Genomic DNA, 21,835 nt, shown 5'->3' with positions numbered 1-21,835 from the left:
TTAGATTAATATCTCAGGTAGTGAAATAAAGTACTGTGGTAAAAATTCAGCTTCTTAGGAATCATTAAAGTATAACTATTTATTTTTGAGCAGGGAAAGAGTTTTTTTAGATTTGCAAATCTAGCCATCAAACAATACCTTCTTAGATCTTGGTAAATTATATTTGAAATGCTAAATATATCAGAACACCTTCATAAACCACTTACATGTCTAACAGAGACAGTATCTGCTTCAGATACTCAGATATTTAAGTCTATCATATACAAATTTGAATTTCGATTAAGGTTTAATTTGGGGGAATAAGAGAGAAATGCACATTTCTTCAAAATATAAATGGATAATGAAAACAGAAATGCTTCTAAAATTTTAAGGAACTTTAAAAACTAATGTTTTTCAACAGACGATATCTCAGAATTTACGCAGACATAGAGGCATAGAAAACAGAAATCACATAGATGCTCCTGCAAAAATAAAAATTTCTTTCTGCCTGCCATTGTGGATATTCTCAGTTCAGTCAGAGAGAAAAAGAGAGGGTTTTTCTAACCAGGTGAGAGCCTGGGAAGCAGTTAGGAAAGAATGTAAATAACTCTCTAATCTATCTTGTTGTTCACATTGTTTATAGATATGTTCTGCCACCGTGTGTCAATTACTGCACACCAATGGTGTGAGATGTTTTTACTCTAAGACCAATGAAATTAGTTCGCACGATGTTCTCTATATATAGAGCCGTGCATTTGAAATAAATCAGAGTTTTCATTGCTTGCCTTTTGTCTTGGAGTCATTTCGTTCCCGTCCTGCTCAACAGCGACATCCCATTACAGAAGTCACTGCTGCTAAGATAACTATTTAGGATGGAATGTTTCCTTTATATTCTTCTTTCATACCCAGTAAACACATACTGAATGTTTTGGTGTCTGCTACCATGTATTTTTCCCTCTTCTCATGTAAACCTTGACTGCTAGTAGTGATACCACCTTTGCTCTGCACTGAGAGTCTGCTGTTGCTCCTTAGAGTAAATGTAGGTGCATTCTGCAGCTCTCTAGAAAATATCTCCTTCCTCCTCACATAATTATTCTCACAGTATTTGGTTCTTGTAGGCTTTAGCTTCTCAGCAACATCTTAATACAGAGCAATAGCTGAGGATTTTTCATAGGGAGCTATATTTCTGGTTACTTAAGATAAATAGTATGAGATAAACAGTTTCAAAAGCACTAACATCACTGCCACTAAAGACAGGCCACTCAAAACATGCCACTGAACTTTTGCCACTGAAAGCCTTAGTTTTTTTGAGCCAGACTGACTTCATTAATGCTCACCTGAGCTCAAACAACTTTAGCTACAAAGGCTACCTAAGATGTCTCTTTGCTCATTGCATGAGGCTGATTCGATTTGATTGTGGTTTTTTGATATGAAATTAATGAGGTTTTTAGTCTCTACTACATAGCCAAAGATGCTGGAAGGACAAAGAAGGGAGGTTAAAAGGACCAATTTAAAAAAGGAATGCATTGAATACATTAAATTTATTGGGTGAAACAATTTAATGAAGAAAAATGCTAATTAAATTATTAAAATCTAGATTGCAAGTAGTAATTTAAAAGGCTGTTGCTATGCAACCAAAAGGATTTTTGTGACAGACTGCGAAAATATATTTGTTAAGTATGCTGGTATTTCACTTTGACCTTTTCAGTCATACACCTGCCCAAACTGTCTGTAAATATATTTTTGAGAATGAAAACATTAAAGATATCTGCAGGATGAGGAAGCAGAAAGACTATTTGAATTAGTTAATGACTTTTATTATGGTTAAAAGATTAAGGAATCTGTGAGATAAAAATAGATACACATATATAATTATCTATAGAACTTGTATGCTGATATTTCATCATAACTAATGGATTCATTCCTACCCCAAACACAGGTCCTGATCCTAAAGACATGAAAACATTAATTTTTATAATGTAGTGTGTGAGCTAAACCTGCCTTCTCCTGAAGGTTTTAAATAACAGTTAAATCTATTACTTGTATCAGAAACCTAAGTAGTTGTTCATAATAATTAAGGCCAATTTTTGCTTTTCCTGGAATATTTAGTCTAAGATGTGTGTTGGTTTCTGCTATAGTATCAATTGTTACCTTTCCCACTGATATCTCAGCCAGAAAACCGGAGGGAATCTGAACTGGATCTAATTAACTTGTTTCTTGAGAAATTCTGGATCACCACCAGGAGCCCACATCCAGAAGCAAAGGGCTCCCTCTCTGGTTAAATCCTGTTCTCTGCACTGTCACTTGCTTCGTCTTCTTTGATTTTTCAGAAAGAGAGTGAAAAACAGTGATTCTTAACCAGGATAGAATTTTTTGCAGATATGAGGTCCTACAGACATTTGTTTGCCCTTTCCTTTCTTTTTCTTATGACTTCTTTAATTTCCAAACATAAATTTATTATTGTTTTCTAGATAGCTTCTCTTCAAACAACCATTCAGAATAGGCCCTAAAGCCTCTTTTCAGATGCTGGAGCAGAGGAACTATAAGATCTAAAGATAGAGTGTATCAGTAGGGTGGAGAGATTCCTAAAAGTAAATCTGGGACATTCGCTTATTATTTGTGCAGTGCTATGTAAGCTTCTATACACTCTTACCCTTCTATGCAAGGAATCTAGGTGAAAACAGAGTATTCTCTAAAAAGATTCTGTAGGTTCTCGCTATATAAGTTAGTTAATGGGTACTTTCAATTCTGTGAGACATAATTACAAAAGAACCTGTTGATTTCTATATGTGTGTCCTGATAAACTCAATTTTATCTTGACTCTATGTTGAAAAAGCAGGTTCAGAACTGTCTTTAATCAGGAGCACCATCTTCCGTCTCTTTTTGTTTAAAGACAATTTTTAAGTTCTACAAAGCAAAAAGAGTGTGTTTCACTGCCCAGTGAAGTTACAGCTCCCTAAAAATTTTCTGTTTTCCAGGACTACAGATAAAAGTCAAAAATAAATTACAGGAAAACTTCAGCATCACTGGAAAGACAGAAGTTAGAATACACCATTATACTACAGTACTATTTATAAACACACAAAAAGAATTTGATCATTTTAGATGAAAATCTTATCCAACAGACCAATGACTGGAAGAATCCACAGTAGTTGTCTATATTGTGGAAAAGAGATTTTTTGCTGCCTGTAAACCTTCTCTGTAAGTTACCATATTGAATAACAGTTAGACGCAAATCACAATAACATCATAAAGATTTAGTACCCTTAGCTTTAGTATATTACTTAAATTACCTAGTAATAAAATTAGTTTCCTACCTCAACTTTGTGAATTCCAGCTCCTGTTACAAAAGAGAGAAAGGAGAAGATTTTCAGAGAAGAGTACAGAAAAAAAGACATTTGACATTGTTTAGTAAATATTTCACAGAAAACAAGTTCATAAGTTTGATTCGAAGAAAAATTATTTTATCCTATATGTAATCTCTAGCTATAAGAAGATTTTGCAATTTCTTAAAATATTTTTATGACACCTCATTGCATAAAGTGAGTTATTACCATAGGAGAGACAACTAGGAGAATCTGTGCTCCAATTTACAGATAACAAAGAAATTTTTAAAATCCATGAAATTGAAGTTCAAATATACTTAAAAAAGTCACTAGTCTGAAGTTTTAGCAAGTTTTAGCCCATCTTTTAATCAGATAAGCAATAAAACAAAACTCTTTCTTAAAATATTAATATATGGTTCTCTAAATTTCTTTCTCAGTTGTCTTATCAGTCATCCTCATTTAAGTTCTGACTTTTTAATATATCCTGGTGTTATTGTGCACTCTACTGTTGCTGTTGCAATGACTGTACATCCTACACTTTCCCTGTAGTGTCTTTACTACAAACCACAAACAATTACAAGAAATTTCCAGAAGGATTTAAAATTTTTTAGCTCTCACGAATTTCCTAAACTACACATTATAAAAGACACATTCTTGACTTTTTACCTATGAAATTTATTCTGTTCACTTCAGTTACTTCCTTGGAGGTGAAGTGAGAAAAACTTGTAAGACATGGTAAGGGTACAGATGTAGGATTTAAATTTTTTCTTCTATTTTTATGGTCTCAGGCACTATCAATACCAATATCCATATCATATTACATGTTTGACATTCTTTAACTTAGTTTGTGCACTAAACTACAGTCCTCTGGGAACGTTAGAATGGATTTAAAATATAAAGAAAAAGGAATTGTCAAATAGATGGCTACAGTTCTTAGTAAATGACCAGGTAAAAATCTCTATACCAGAGTTAAAAAAGAGTCCAAGTCATGTGGATGACAGGTTTTTGGGTTTTTTCTTTTAATTTTGTCATTAATCGATGGCTTATACTTGACAATTTTTCAAATCTATATTTTGAAATGTAATCTGCAACAGATGATCATAATTTTATTTTATGTAAGCCAGTGCCCTGCAAAAACTGTCCATATAAGGCTCAGACTCTTTCAGAAATCCACTTCATATTTATTTTTAAATAAAGCAGATGAATATCATCTTCTTTCCTATTAACACCTCTGCAGGAAATAAAAAACTTCCACTCCTCCTTTGTATCCTGTCACTTACTTGATATAGTTACAATACTGTCAGAAAAATTCTCAAAGCCTTAAGGAAAGGAGCAAGTTTGTGGAATTAGAATTTCATATTTTTGATGAACTTGAACTAATCTTGTAAACTCCTTAAAATTTAATCCTACCACTTTTTCAAACTGTTGCTTAGAATCAATATCATGTTTCCCCTCTAATAACAGCTCTCTAGAGTATTTTATGGTTTTTAAATATTTTTATTCATTTGCTCTACTTTTCTAGAAATACATGTCATTGTTTGAAAAAGATTGCCTAAAAAGGTAAGGTTGATGTTTGAATAGCAGGGCAAACAAGTGGTGTAAGATCCTGCAGACTTTACTAAATTTGGAATAAATTTCTCTGTGGTGTTTCTCCAGTTCTGTTGAAAATCCTAATTACAGCCTTCATAGATTTTTCTCCTTTTATGCTTGGTGAGATTTCTTTTTTTGTTGGGTCGGTTTTTTTTTGGTTTTGGGTTGTTTTTTTTTCTGCTTTTTTTTTTTTTTTTTTTTTTTTTTTTTTTTTTTTTTTTTTTTTTTTTTTGCTTTAGAATGTATCAGCTTATGGGCTTTATTTCATCTTTATCTGCTTAGCCAGTGGGAGTCAGTATTGAAAATTAATTTGACTGAGCATAGCAGCCACATTGTCCAGAATATCATTCAGTGAAGAGACTAGATAATAATAAGACAGTTACAAATAATTTAGAAGAAATTTTCACCAAGAAAAAAAAGAGATCAATTTATTTGATAGTGTCAGGTGCCTGAATGCACCAATCCCTGTGTAGAATAATCAGAGGGTTCTAAAAACATTGCTGATAAGGAAGACAAAACCTAATAGACCCCTGAACTGAAGTCAATACTACACTCTCTGGTAGCGTGACCTGCTCTTCTGAGATGCCCTGGTTTGGAGTGTCCAGGTCTGGGACCCTCAAAACAAGAGAGATGTTGACCTGTTGGAACCAGTCCAGTCTCACTACGTTGATTTTAGGGGTTTGAGCAGCTTGCCTGTGAAGATAGGCTGAGAGAGCTGAGGCTGTTCAGCATGGAGAGGACCTTACAGTGGTCTTTTAGTACCTAGTGGGAACCTACAAGAAAGCTAAAGAGAGTCTTTTCACAAGGGCACATTGTGACAGGACAAGGGGGAATAACCTTAAGATGAAGGAGAGTAGGACATGTAGGGGTGGTCAGGCACTGGAACAGATTGTCCTAGAGATGTTGTGGGCTCCTCATCCCTGGAGGTATTCAAGACTAGTCCGGGTGGGATTCTAAGTAAATTAGTCTAGTGGAAGATTTCCCTGCCCTTGGAAGAGAGGATGGAACAAGATGATCTTTAGGGTCCCTTCAAACCCAAACCTTTTCATTATAATCTGATAATGAAGTTATTGGTGGAAAGCTCTTGTCAGTGACACTTAAGGAGAGTCATACTAGGCACTATTAAGGCAGGATTATCAGTGTATCATTACATAGCAAGAATTACAGTGACTGAAATACCAAGTAGAGAGTCAAGTGCCACATTTACAAATTTCTCCTAGTACGTAGAAATATAAAGTTTTCATGAGTACAAGAACATCTTAACAAGTTATTGGGTTTCCTCTCACTTCTCTTTCTTTGTATTTGTGTTGACTTTGTTTAAAGCAGACTGGGCTTATTCCTTTTTTCTCTGCTTAGAACTGTATTTCATGCTTATTCTGACCAGTCAGAAAACCAGAAGCACAAAACACAGAAATAAGATTTAATTTCAAGTGCATCATTGTTTCTTTGAATTTTTCTTACACATAGTGGCTATCTCTTCTCCAGTGTTTTGCCATTCTAGCTATTCACAGGAGTTTTGCTGTGGATCATTAAGTTAATGAAATAACTTCAAAAGAAAATGTGCCTTTCCAAGCCTTTCCAAGACACAATTTTGATACTGTACTTGCTTTGTCATTGGAATATTGACTATTACAGCTTCACTGCCTATGAGATGGGATTAAGATTCTGGAAATAACTTTTTTTAAAGGGTTGAAATTACATGGGACTTTAACTGTTTTAGATAATGAGGCCTTGGATGATCTCATCTTGCATGCTGCCTGCCTTCAGTTCAATACTTGGATCACAAAACTAGCAATCTGCCCTGGCTAATGGAGTTTGGAGTTATGAAACAACGTAAATCCTATGATTAACTCAGGAGCTATAAACATTTTTGGGCTACTTCTTCTGCACTATCATTTTGTACTCATACTTGCTTCTGGGTCTGTAGTATCAGTTTGCTTTCTTGATTTCATAATATATATGTTCTTGTGACCCTTAATTATAACAATTCCAGTGAAACTTCAATAAGTGGACGTCTATAGCCCTATTCATTCTACACAAGAACAGAACTCACTGGGGAAATTTCTTGATCATTATTTCACTTAATGTAATAAGAATTATGTTCTATAAGTAATTGCAGTTACCTTCAGTTCCAATTTCTTCTCAATTGATACCTTTTATTCCCAAATATATTTTTGAATTATTTTTAGTGTCTTTTTCACATTTATTCAGAAATGAATTCAGTGAGTTTGGGATAGATTGGATTGCAGATTTTAAAATTTATTATTTTAATTTATTCTTTTGGCAAATTCAACAATCAAGATATTTTTGTATTACTCAGCATCTTCGTCCATGAAGACAAATCAGCATGATAATTTAATGCTATGAGTGTAACCCAAGTATTATACTGTGTTTTTTTTCCCAGATGGTTGTCATTAAAGGGATACTCAAACACAAGACATGGAATACACTTGGGAGACTTTAGAATATTGTGATGGAAAAATGTTACATGTTGTATGCTTTTAGTTGGTCTTTCTTCCAATAGTCTCCTTCAAAAAATAAAAACACAGTAAATATTAAATGAATTTCAGCTTCACATTTCTGATAGTGTGCCAGCTTAACTGTTTTACTTCATTCAAGTGGTGAATAAGCAATCCTGATTCAGCCTATCATTTAAAAATCTAATATTCTCCACAGAAAACACTATTCTTGATCATAATACCAGTTGTCTTGTCTAGTCTTTCTGATGTCATGGGAGCAACGTGGTTATTTTCTGAATTTAGGTTGTTATCCATTGCATCAAAGTGTGCAATAATATTTCTTGTTATTAGGAATTCTTAAAAACATGACACTTATTTAGAATAAAATAACTGGTTTGTTTTTTGAAAAAGCTTTACCATGAAAAAAAAAAAAACAACACTTGCTTTACATTTTCTATTTAATTTTTTATACCCTGTTTAGAAATGTGACTGGAAATACTATTAGCATAAATTAGAAAGATTGAAAACAAGGCAATATTGCTGACTATTTTAATATAAAGAAGAAATAATCACTGTATGATTAATTCATTTTAAATGAATCCTTGTGGATTTTGTTTGTTTGGTGAATTGTTTTATGTTTTTGTCTGTGTGTGTTTTATACTGAACTGAAAGAAATGCTGGAAAAGTTCAATCTGGACAATGTTTGGCTAAAAAAAAGGTTTTGTGTGAGGTCTGCACTCTTGATAATAAGGAATGCTATTAAAATTGGTGACTGGAGAAAAAATGAGGTAGGATCCCAGTGATTTTTACAGTATCAGTCTGTTGGTTTAATATTTAAAATATCAGATATAAATAACTTCAACATTTGGAGAACTGCCAGAATATGAATTATAATATCTAGGTCACTGCCTGTTTAAAACACTATTATCTTCTATCTAGAGTAAAATGTTAAATGGACCTTTTAGCTACCAAATAAGCTGTGCTGAGGCATTTTTGGCATACCCTATTTACATATGTGTATTTGTATATACAGACATATATATGTATATTCATATATATATATATATATATATATATATATATATACACATACATATATAGTACAGAATTTTAATTGACTTCCACCTACTGCCATAAAGAAAAAATGAAATTGTCAGTTACATTTATAATAATCAGTGATCCAAGATCAGGCCAAAACAGCTTTGTGAAGAAGAGCCTTTAAAAAAGCTTGCAATAGGAAACTAGATGAGAGACATAGAAGAATAAAAATAGTTTGATAATATATTATTTAAGATTCTCTAGACTCTCTCTCTCAAAAAAAAATTCCTGCTTATCAGCTGGAGTTAAAATTCTAATGATCAGAATTCCTATTTTATGTTCACTATACATTTACCTAGAATTTGAATAAATAATAGCCAATGTTCAAGCTAGCCTGAACTGGTTGTTACTACAGTTTATTACCCCTTTTATTAAAAATTTCCTCTACATGCTTTCTATGCTACTGCAATGTAATGTTTTATTATAATTTCAGTCTGGTTGTGTAAGGCTTTGAATTAGTAAGCTGAATTTACCTTCCATGATTTTTTTTTTTTTTTTTTTTTTTTTTTTCACAAAACAAGCATGTAGTGCACATATGGCCAGGTACTGGACACAGCTGAAACAACAGCTGATGCACTAGAATATCTCAAACAATGGGAAAGCAAAACATTAAGAAATGAAAAATGGCCTTACTGTCAGATTGTGACAGTAATTTGAAAACATCTGAAAAATCACCTGAAATATGTATCATTGAAGAAATAAAATATAGCTATTTTGTCTTAATTTTCTTCACTTTTCAAAGTGTACAGTATTGTTGGTATCCTTTAATGGAAGTCATATGACTCAGTATATTTAATAAGTCTGTAGCTAAGAAAAAATTTTCTGAGGCTTGTGAAAGTAATTATCACCTATTTTATGTTCATGATGGACAGAAAAGGTTACTACAAAGGTGCTGATTAACAAGTGATCTTTCTTAATACAAATATTGAGTGACAATATAATATAAATATTGGGGTGAGAATATAATTTAGAAAAGTCAGCGTATTCTACAGAAAGATGGAAAGCTAGTAGCCAAAAAAAAATTTCATCTCCCTTACACTTTTTGGTAAGTTTTGAGATCTGTATCAAGAATCTATTTGTACCTTGCCCAGATACTAACATATATATTAACCAGAAAATAAAAAAAAAATCAGATATTGGTTTTTAGTTATATGGACTGTAGGACAGGCTCTTGCATAAGAAAGGAAAAAAAAATCTAAATGAGTGAAGTCTAAAGACAGCTTGAAATATGTATGTATCATAATAAAAGTAAAATAGCTGAAATCAGCATATTCTCTTTCATCCGTTCTTGTCAACATATACTTCTGCATAAGCTTGTTAGGCATGAATTCTGGAGAAATCATGGATGGATGCTGCTCACAGCTGAAATTCTGATGGAAAATTTTGCTGAAAAATCTTTATTATTCCCCATCTTCCATGAGTGACTTAAGGACGGTGTGTTAATGGATAATATTGTACATATTATCTTTAACACATATCCAAAGACTCAGTTGGAAAGTTCTTTGAGTTACCTGAGAATTAAGAAGCACAGGGTACTCAGATATATGAGTGACTGTATAACAGATTAACAACTCAGAGCTGCATTCTTTGCTGGATATGATAGAAATTGATGACTTCTTATGACACAAGTCTCGTAACAACAGGATTTCTACTGTCTGGCCAGAGGAATGGCAGACAAAGCTGCTTTCTTTGGAAAGAAAAGGACTTCTAGACTGGCCAAGTTTCATTACTTTCAAGAGCACCTGGCTCTTTGATACTTGGTGAGAATACCTAGAAGTCTCACTGAAATATTAATTTTGATTGTAAACATTAAAGTAAGTAATTAATAATTTTAAAATAAGTAAATTTTTGACCATACATAGACATGGGACATCCCAACTACTCTTTAGAACAGAAGCCAAATTGCTTTAACTTTGTAATACAAGATACTTAAAAGATAGTTTTTAGTTTGTTCACAGACAGAGAAATATCACTCTTGTTGCTATTATGCCTCTTTCCTTAAAAATTTTAAATCTAATACATTCAGAGTAATATGAACTTCTATTTACCTGAAAGTGAAGGAAATAATGAATTAATAAGAAGTAAAATTTTATATATTATTGAGTAGAAATAATTTTAACTGAAATATACTATATAGTGTAAAGAAATTTATTTCATTATAGTTTAATCTTCTTGGACTCAAAAGTTATGTAGTTTATGAGTGTAGTAATTAGGGTTAACTAGGGAGCAAAAGAGTACTTTGATTCTATTTAATAGAGTAACATAATATATGTTTTAAAAACAGTTTCTGTTAGAATTCATGCACTGCTAGGTTTTATGAACATTTTACACTTTATTATATGACCATAGATAAAAAAGTAATGTGAATGTAATGTTGTTATTTATGTAAAGACATAATAAACAATGTGCATAAAATGTGAATCCAATTGCAAAGACACTACTTAATTTTAATAAGTATATAAATAATATGCATGATATGTCAGATCTCTATGTATAGCTTTCCTCCTTTTTAAGCAATGTATATTTTAAACATACACTTTATCATGAAGCATCTAAAATTTCATCTCAAACCATAGGCCCACATGTTTTATTTGCACACAAAGGAATTTTTATCCTGACTAATTTTTTCTTGGCCCATTATAAGAAAAGTAGAATATAAAATGTATGTATAACATTTCGCAAAACATTTAGAAAGTACATAAAAAGGAAGTTTTTTTGACTCTCAATTTGTTATTCAGTTCCTAAAGCCCTCATTTAAAAAGGGGACTATAATTTTATATGACTTTTCAATGACACACAAATTTATTAAACTGAATGTTGATGCACTTAATTATCTCAGATGGAGAAAGACTATCTTCCAAACTTGAAAGTGTCATTAACAATGTCTACCAGAATGTCTAAATTTTGTTATTTTGAAATGGATTTACAATGCTCAGGCACATTTTGATAATGCAGAAGTGCATTATCTGCACTTCTAACAAAAGTCAGAAAAACAATGTCAGAATTTAGCACTAATACAAAAACCATGCAAGACATTTATTTGGGCTCCTCTCATTGTTATTCATCATTTTGGTGCATCTGGAATTTTCTCCTCAGGAACAATCGTGTGGCACAGATTAAACTTCAGTAGGATTGTTGAATAATCACCCCTTTTTTCCCCTTTTTTGGCTTTTTTTGGACAGTTTCTATCTGTCTACAAATAAGGAGAGAAAACAGATCAAAAGGTAAATCAATCTGAAGGAAATGTAATGAAAACAATCAGCCTAAGAATCTGTAGCTAATGAAAGACTGTTTTAATTTAATTTTATTTTAGCCATCTTGCAATGACTTCATGCCAATGTGAAGAAAAGGCATTGTACTATAAAATGTGTGAAATTATGATTTTCTCCATTATATGTGTACATAATGAACTTTCCAACTTCTCAACTAATACACTCAAGATGCATATGTGGGAGAGCAGTAGGGAGAGCCATTACGGTTTGGTTTTAGTTGTTTTGTTCCCTCACTTGGGGATCAGATCTGTGGATTTTCTTTATTTCATGCTAATTACTGCCAGATTTAAAAAATGCTTATGTTTGCAATTATGTATTTCCAAAAAAAGAAAAACAATCCAGTTGCCAAAGCATGTATGTGTCACACATTAGACAAAATAATGTGCTGAAATCTCAACAGTAAAAAGATCAAGAAATCAATTGGAAACAAAAAGCAGTTACTATGTATTTTAAAAGGGAAAAAAAAATCAGGTATCAGGCTTCTATTTAACAATCTAAAAACAAAAGGGTAACTGAAGACCTGAAATCTCTTATAATCTACCTGGAAAAGAGATAAAGATAATTCTGAATACTACGGAATGTTCTCTTAGAGGTTAAGTAGGCTGGCCCACTGCAGCAGTCCATGATTGCAGTGCTCAGAATAATGACTGAAGAAGTTCAGAGGTACTGAATGTCTTAATGTCTAGTAAATGCCATAGACCGATTGCATTTTTTTATAATTAAATAAATATAATGAAAAATTGGAATATTTAATTCCTGCTTAGAAAATGCTCTCCTGTTTGGAAAGAAACATCTGATCTAAAGGAAATAAAATTATACTATTTCTTTTCTGCAGTTTCCTAGTCCTTGGGCTCATTATAGAACAACTAGATTATGTGGTATAAAAACAGTTAGAGGACTGAATTTCCTTATGCCTGGGGGAACTTCAATTCTCTAGTGAATGTTCATTTGACAGCACTATTGTGACAGTGTTTCTTCTGGACTGCCTTTGTAATCGTCCATCATGAGCAGATGATGGAGTTCACTTTCATGGTGTGTGAGACAGGAAAGAGATTGCTGTACATTTCAGGAGTTGTTTTCAAAAGAGAAACTGCCTGTGTTTTCTTCAGTCCTTCATTTATTTTTACAGCATAGTCTAATGCAGGATTCAGTGAGTGAGAGCTCTGTATGATTTAATAGAGTCACAAATCCTAATACTGCTTCTAGAGAAGTCTGTTATTATCCTGAGACTTTTCTTTAGGGAGAGTCTCAAATGGCTAGGGTGATTTTGGAAAGTGAGAATGAGAAAAGCACCAGAGATCAAAATATTTATTCCCACTGAATTTTCTATGAGAAGTGACTACAATATAAACAAGTAAAAGCTACACGAAGAAAATATAAACGAAGAAAACTCATCAGGGACTTTTTCTTCACTAAACAGACCAGTCATCTTATGAGGATACTTCCTCACCTCTGCAATAATTACACTGACATCCCCAAACACCCTGCTACCTTGCAAGATTATTTTCATTTTGCATTTATTAAAGAAATAAAAACAGACTGGCAAAACCTGCCAATTCAAACAAGTACTATTTCTCAAATAAAATGTAAAAGAAAATAATTACAGATAATTATTGCAATAGAAAGGTTGTGGGATACTGTTTATAACTGTTTATATAAACTAAACATAAAAACATCATTGCACTTCAGTGTATAAATTACAGTCAGTACACATGGCTCTTATATGCTGTACAGAAGAAAGCAATAAAAATCAAGGAAAAGAGAAGCACACATAATTTTGAATTTTCCAACTGAGGAACTCATGTCTTTGACTTTCAAATGTGATGAGCTTTGATAGGCTCTGTGCACTTCATCCCACCTGCAGTTTCTTGGATCCATGCCTTGATTTGTGTCAACTGATTCACTGACTTTTTATGAAGGTGTTCAAATATACAGTGCCTTAATTAACTACCTAAGATTTCTGTCTCATTACGTGAGACAGAAAAGCCCACTAAGCTGTCATTAAACAGTAGTCATTACTCCACAGCTCATGTACTTCTGTGCATGAGGGAGAGGATGGTGATTGATTTATCACTATTTTAATAGATACTTGACCTGTGAGTCAATACAAATGTTTCACTCAGTGGTGGCAGAGGGCAAGTGATCCAATTATGTGAACACAGTGGACTAATAAAGGAGCTCTGGTTTTTCCTGATTTCCTGAGAGAGTTGTTAAAATCTTCCGTTGTTTGATGTTTAGTACAATTACTAGTTAAGAATATTAAACTTGAAATAATAGGTATATTAAAAAAAAGAAAATAAGAAAAGGAAGGAAGGAAGGAAGGAAGGAAGGAAGGAAGGAAGGAAGGAAGGAAGGAAGGAAGGAAGGAAGGAAGGAAGGAAGGAAGGAAGGAAGGAAGGAAGGAAGGAAGGAAGGAAGGAAGGAAGGAAGGAAGGAAGGAAGGAAGGAAGGAAGGAAGGAAGGAAGGAAGGAAGGAAGGAAGGAAGGAAGGAAGGAAGGAAGGAAGGAAGGAAGGAAGGAAGGAAGGAAGGAAAGAAGGAAGGGAGGGAGGGAGGGAGGGAGGGAGGGAGGGAGGGAGGAAGAGAGGGAGGGAGGGAGGGAGGGAGGGAGGGAGGAAAGGAGAAAGGGAGAAAGAAAGAGAGAAAGAGAGAAAGGAAGAAAGAGAAAGAAAGAAAGAAAGAAAGAATGAAAGAAAGAAAGAAAGAAAGAAAGAAAGAAAGAAAGAAAGAAAGAAAGAAAGAAAGAAAGAAAGAAAGAAAGAAAGAAAGAAAGAAAGAAAGAAAGAAAGAAAGAAAGAAAGAAAAGTCCAAATAGCAACTAATATCTTAACATAATTGACAATTTCTTAAGTGCTATCAAGATGAATTTTTTTAGTTTTTGGCAAGATGTTAAACTCATTCAAGAGCATTTTTTTTTTTAATTTTCACTGCTGACTGCTGTTTAAACTACTGAACATGTCTTAAAGATGTTATAGTTTAAACCATGCTGATTAAATAAGAACTTTGTCTTTTTACAAAACAGAACCAAAACCAAATTAAACTGAGGAGAAATAAGCAACTGTCTGTGTGAACAAGATAAACTCTCACAGAACAAGATAAGGCTGATTGGCCTGTAGTTTCCCAAATACTTTTGATTGCTGTCTTGGAGACAGGAAGAATTTGCTTTATTCTGGTTCTGTTCTACGAACAGTAGTTCATCTCCTGTTCCTGGTTCCTTAACTGCCTGTGTCAAGAAGGTGTTGGCAGTGCACTTCAGAAAGTCCCCGAAGTACTTGTGCCTTGTGTTGTCCTTCCCTCATACACTGGGCTGAGTCAATTCTCTCAGGAATGCAAGGGCCTATGAATATGAAGCTGTCAGAAGAAGGCATAATTTGCTTGTTCTTCATTAATATAGTATGTAGCAGGCACCTATCACAATATTTCCCACTTTTGGTATGCACACTAATTTTGTTGGCCCATCACCCATCACACCATAAATCCTTCTCTCCTATGTGAAAGGCAACCCTCCCTTTTTACTTTCCCAATCTGTCCTTCATGAAGAATCTGCCTGTGTCCATGGCAGTAGTCCAGCTGTTTAAATCCTCAATGTTTACATAATCCCTCTTATTTTGTTTTCCAGCTTCGTGCATTGATTCTTCATTTGGTTGTTGACCACTCTTTCCCTTCCTTCTTGTTAATAGATTAGTATTGTTTAGGTTGCACAGCTTGGTAACAAGCACTCTTTTCCCTATTTAATCACTCTTTTCCCAATTTAATCCTTTATTTTAATTTAAGAGAAGATGGATACCTTCTTTTCCAAGCAGTCCTCAAAAAGGACACATGGTCTTAAAATTTAAAACTCTATTGCCAACATCAAATGTGCAACCAGCTTTTGACTTTGAACATTCATTCATTTTTCCTTAAGCCTTTCCCATTCATCAGCAAGACCAGGCAGAAGTCACCATGCACCAAGCCCTTTTCCTCATTCCCTGAAGATGTGTGGTCACTACTTATGAAGTTCTAAACCTCCCAGACATACTGCTAGTGCCCTTATGGAGAAGAAATTTGGAATAATAGTCTTAACAGCTGTCAAACTGAACAAACTTTGTCAGCCTATCCATGATGTTCTGGACCAAACCTCTCACATGCAGCAAATCCCCTTCTAACAGACTGAGTCAGCTTAGCAGCCTGCATCCCCACAGCAGAGAGTCTCCGACCACAATTCTTTGCCTCATCCTGCCAGTGCTGCCACAGGTCTCTGGCACAGGTAGATCAAAGTCCTGCCTTTGCCTGTGCTGGGTTCCCAAATGTGCTCTGCAGGTCACAGATGCACATGGAGAAGGAACAATCATTCTGTTGCTAGAGTTCGCCAGATCACAGCCTGGTTGTCTCCATTTCTCAGCCTAACAAGCATAGGTGCTTCCTCAGTGCAGCTTGGAAAAGCAGTGTCAGCTCTTATAGTGCAGTGCCTGGAAAGACATGTGGTCTGCTGACCTCTTCCCACAGATTCATTACTCCTGTTGCAAACCCCCTGCCAGTGCATACTTCCTGCAAGTGCAGCCTGTTGCTTGTGGCCCCAGAGAGAGGCCCCAGAGGCCACTGCAGCCCCTGACCCACAGAACATCATCCTCCCATGGGAGCTCATGCTGGGTATAGGCCTCTCAACTGCCTGTAAACACTGCTGGGGACCCCACAGTGTGCCCACCATTACTGAGACAAGCTCTCAGTAGCCTGTCTGCCTCCACTACTGCCAAAATGCTGCCTTTGAGGGCTGTTAGCTGAATCATTAAACTGTGTAAGTTACATTAAAATTCACTGTTATGAAGCTATATGATGCTGACTTTTCACAGCTTTCAAAACCGAATTTTACAAATTTCTGATGTGATTAGAAAGATACTTGGTTTCAGGGACAAATCATTGGTTCTAGAAATCATGTCTTATTTTTTTTCCTTGATTTGTGGAAGGATACTCTTACGTAGTATTATATTAATCTCTGCATTCCAGTGTCATGTTAGAAAATGCACTTTATTTGGCCTTCTGTCTTTGAAAATATATAGTAATATATATTTGGCCTATCTAACTTTGAAAATACATAGTAATTGAAAACAGAGAACTAAATTATTGATAAATTACTGTAACTGAATATGTTTCAATTCTAGAACAACAGAGGCATTGATGCTATTAATAAACTGTCTCTTTGAATCTTCATACCTGTAATAGAAGAAGACAGAAAAAAAGACTCCCTAGAAAATACTGTTTGAGGAAAGTCAGAAGACAGAAATGAACTCTTAGTCACTACAATGATTCATGAATTCAGAACAACAAAAATCTTAGAATGAACACAGTTCCTTCCAAAGGGATCTGTTGCTGTAATGAAATTTTAGCCAATCAGCAGATCCATAAGATTCTCAGAAGGTAACTGCACAATACTAGGAATTTAATTAAATCCTGAGAAAGCTATATAACTGTAAAGGGGAACACATTAAAATGGTAAATTACTTTTGAAGAAAGAAGTCGAAATACTTATGATGAATTAATATAAATGCATTTGTAACAAAAACAGCCTTTCAGACAATTTTGTATGTACTGTCAAGGCCATTCATCACTCTGTGATCCCCTTTGCCTTACAGTAAGCAGCTATCATCAAAACATCCTTGCTGTTGTCTGCAAATTCTGTTTTGCTATAAAAATCTATTATCATCGTGTCAAAGAAATTCAGTCACATAGTCACAGTTAAGAAATTTTCACAATTAGGGTGGGAAAATTTTGCCTATACAGCTTCAGAAGACAAAACATATTTTGTGAAATATTTGGGGTATTACCAACCTTTAGGAAATACTTGCGGTGAAGAAAAATTGATGCAAATGACTCAACATGCAAATAATAAGAAGGCATATTAAATCTGCCTATATCAGCCTTACTTTAGGCTGATATTTCTTTGGAATATAGTGCATATTTTTTGGAAACACAGAAACCTAGATGCTTCCAGAGGCAGAGCCATGTTTATCAGAAGCAATTTGACTCTTCCTTTACTGGATCGCATTTCCATTTTAAAAGACAGAATGAAATTTGCCTTCTATGTAGAATGGAGTATACTGAAAGGTAAAAAAGACTGTTCTTCCAGGCCAGGTTTTTGGTTTTTATTTATGAAAAGTGGTGTGAAATAAAACCCCAAAACTGTGCAGAACAATTAGCTATAAATCAAAAATGTGACCACATTGTGTTAGAAGAACAGATGATGTAACTGGCTTTTAATTTCTGGGTTCTTAGATTTAGGATCCTAAATCATGAGTATAGATGAGTTATTTAGTCAGATTCAAGCATTCATCTGTTTTGCCCAAAGTTCATCTGGAGCTATTTAAACCTCAGGATTGAGATGAGGTAAGAGAGTCTGACATTAATAATCCCACACAATTATTTATGTGACATAAGATAACCCTTGATATCTTGGTCTTAATTTGGAAATTAGTCAGTCTTCCTATTATTTTAAAACTTCACTCATGACTATGTAACTTCTACATTTTGAGCACTGTGATATTGCCAGTTTAAAGATTTTAACCCTCCAGTTTACAAAGCCTTAAGTGTTCTGTTAAAGAAATGTGTAAAGGTGAAAGAGGATACATTTGATACCAATATACATAATTATGTTTAAATCCTAAAATATTACAAAAATATAGCCATTTTGAAGGTTTACTTTCATTTACATTAGGTTTCCCCCATATTAAGTAGGAGCAGGCTGAAAGTTTTTGGAAAGACTGCTTCAAGAATTGTTTTATTACTGACAAATAACATTGTTTTAAGCCAGCATTCACTAAGTTTTGTGTGATACTGGATGCTTATACTTATTTTCACTAAATCTTTATCGACATGTTTAGTACATAGGATATCTGGGACTTGTTTTTCTGATCTCACCATTAAAAACCTCTGTTAAGGCCTCCCTATTGAGTAGTGGTTGGAGCAACTGAGATAAAATATGAAGACACTATCTTTGAAATATTCTATTGCATTTGCAGATTCTGCATTTTGGGTTTTTGTTTTTGTTTTTTTGTTTTTTTTTTTTTGGTTGAGATTTGCAACTGAAAAACAGAGTTTATAGTCTAGCCTAGAGCCTGTAAACCACATTAACATTCAGGGAAAATATCTTCTTTTTCAAATCTAGAAAACTGCACTTTTGAACTGATTACTTAATTACTTCATCCACCCCCAAATGAAGATATTACTCTTCAGTACAGCTGGTCAGAAAATGCAATGTAACCAGCCCTTCCTATGCAACTCCAAGATAAGAGCTGAGCTGTGTTTTCACTGAATGTCTCCCTAGCATATCAATGAAGTAAAATTCTGTGCTGTGTGTACAATAAACATACTACAAGAAATAACACATTTATATGCATGATATTTTCTGTGAATATTTTTTCAAATTCAGTGGGAAAATCTGATCACAAACTGCATTATTATAAACATTTGCCTTTATAATATTTAAACATTTATTATATGAGAAATTAACTTTAAAAAGTATATCTCATCTGTAGCAAAGTACCACTGTCTAAATTAAAGATTGGAGTCAGAGGGTTTGAACCTTATACAGAGAAAAGACATGACTAAACAAACAGGCTGGTGAGGGGCTTGGAACACAAGCCCTGTGAGGAACAACTGAGGGAGCTGGGGCTCTTTAGCCTGGAGAAAAGGAGACTCAGAGGTGATCTTATCACTCTTTGCAACTTCCTGAAAGGTGGTTGTAGTCAGGTGAGGGTTGGTCTCTTTCTCCAGGCAGCAACTGACAGAACCAGAGGACACAGTCTTAAGCTGCACCAAGGGAAATACAAGTTGGATATCAGGAATAAGTTTTTTGTGGAAAGAGTGATAAAGTACTGGAATGACCTGCCTGGAGAGGTAGTGGAATCAGCATCCCTGGATGTGTCTACAAAAAGACTGGATATGGCACTTGATGCCATGATTTAGTTGAGGTGTTAGGGCATGGGTTGGCCTCAATAATCTTGAAGGTCTCTTCCAATCTAGTGATTCTGTGATTCTGTGAAACTGATTCAATGAAGCAACACACTTCTGTTTTGCAAAGAGACAAAATCCATTACTGGCTCAACCTGAGCCCCTTCTGAGAAAGCAAAGTTCTTAACTCTGATCTGACAAAGCAAAATACAAGGTATCATGTTCCCTTTGAGAAGCTGTTGACCTCTGTGTAGGCCACCTGGCTTTAATAATGCTGTAAATATACAGGAGGTTAAGCTCCTCTGAAATGCAAAATCCCTAGTCACCCTTTGAAGACTCTAAGTAAACACCAAAGCCACAAATGCAGGCAAAGTGCTGCAGATAAACAAATACCAACTGAAAACTAAGGTTAATGCAGTAGCCTAACAGAAAACAAAGTGTGAAAGTTTGGTTAAAGATATATTGTTATCCATCAGAGCAGATTGTTCTCAATTATATACACATCAGTAAAGCAGCTGTTATTCCTTTGACAGCACCTTCCTATATATTAAATGTAGAAAGCACATACAAAAATAAAGATGTAACAATGATCAAATCATCATTTAAAGAAAGTTTTCCACGGAGTAGAATAGTTTACATGATTTATCTGAATTCACTTATTGACTGCACAGGGAGAAGGTATGATGGCAAGTACCATACTTTCTTAGACTGCTTAGCATCCTTTTACTAACACAAACTTCAGGCTTGTTATCTTAGTAGTGGTTTGAAGGAACATCAGGGAGACAGCAAATTATGGAAAATGGAACAATGTTGAATATCTTTTTTTTGTCTGTATAAATCAAAAAATATTTGTGTAAAAACACAAATAATTGGAATCGAACTAACAGGCAAGTAGAATAATAATTAATTAGTTCCTACACCAAAACTGATAAGCTCTGAGGCAACAGTTAATTTTTAAGAGTACAAAAGACAGATGCTTTTGAGAAGAATAAAACTTTCTTCAAACTATTTTTTTAAATAATTACTCTAAAGCAAATAAACCAAAAGGGTTTACTTTTAGCTATTAACCTCAGTGGGCCTCAAAAATTTTGAATATCAAGTCATTACTTAAGATAATGTCATTTGGCCAATTTTAATACCTATGTTTTAAAAATTCCATTAAATTCTGTAATTGTGATAACTCACTTTGGGTCCAATGCTTCATTCTGTATATCTAGAAACATCACTATGTTAACGAAAAAACAAAACCAAACTAAAACAAAACAAAAAAACCCAACATTATTTCAGTAATCTCTGCAAAGCTTGAAGAGTAGTGTTTTAGATAGGAAATTCATATATACTTGTCAAATGATCACTGTTTCTTAGGGGTTTTTTTTATAACTGAATAACTGTGATAACTCTGCAGCTAGCTGTGACTCAGTTTTCATAAAATAGAAACAATAACCCAGCATTTTTTTCTTGTTGAAAAGCTGGGACTAAAGACGATCTAGGATTACTGCTCAAAGGCAATTGCTCATGTTATTATCTAGTCTTTATTCAGATCTAGATTCATGAAAGGCTTATAGAAAGCAGAATGCCTGTTTCTGTTGCACTAAAAATGGGAATTCTCAGCCAACAAAATGATTTGCGGGTCCTTCTGTAATTTAACCATTAATGGATTAGTCTTGTAAAGAATTAAAGATTAGGACTTTAATTTAGTTTGAAAAGAAATAAAACCATGTAAAATTATTAGAAAGTACCTGTAGAAATTTTGATACAAATATTAGACTGCTACTTTAGTACTGCAGCTTTCACTATTTCTTTTTACAGATATGGGGGTCGTCTTGAACACCAAAAAGCAGCAGGTAATGGAATATCAGAAATCTGATAATGCCAAACAAATACTGGCTGAATAGCAAATGCTGCACCTACAGCTTATCATAGGAAAAGACTGACTGGTTCTCTGAAGTTCGCCTTTGGGATAATAGAGAACCTCTCTCTGACACCTCCTAATTGTAGAAAATATCTCTTACATTATCTCTTATCAACAAAATAATATTATATTATCTCTTATAACATCTCTTATCAACAAAACAATTAAGGATTTTTTTTGTACATATTGGACGTGACTGTTGCAATGTAGCAGATTTAAAAATGTATCTAACAATGATGCTGTATTATTTTGGACAATAATGTACCTTGGTTTTGGA

General features: G+C 34.1%; 1 protein-coding gene across 1 annotated transcript in view; it reads right to left on the bottom strand.

Annotated features, from left to right (window-relative positions):
• Positions 1–21,835, bottom strand: part of PTPRD (protein tyrosine phosphatase receptor type D) — a 1,172,008-nt gene that overhangs the window by 566,600 nt on the left and 583,573 nt on the right. The window contains exon 7 of the mRNA XM_068176134.1: positions 3,297–3,319. The gene's annotated coding sequence lies outside the window, so the exon portion shown is untranslated. The remainder of the gene's footprint in view (positions 1–3,296; positions 3,320–21,835) is intronic.

The sequence above is a fragment of the Anomalospiza imberbis genome, chromosome Z (genome assembly GCF_031753505.1).
Source record: "Anomalospiza imberbis isolate Cuckoo-Finch-1a 21T00152 chromosome Z, ASM3175350v1, whole genome shotgun sequence".
NCBI classification, from domain to species: Eukaryota; Metazoa; Chordata; class Aves; order Passeriformes; family Viduidae; genus Anomalospiza; species Anomalospiza imberbis.
The sequence above is the reverse complement of the archived record's forward strand: the minus strand, read 5'-3'. Positions and strand labels throughout refer to the sequence as shown.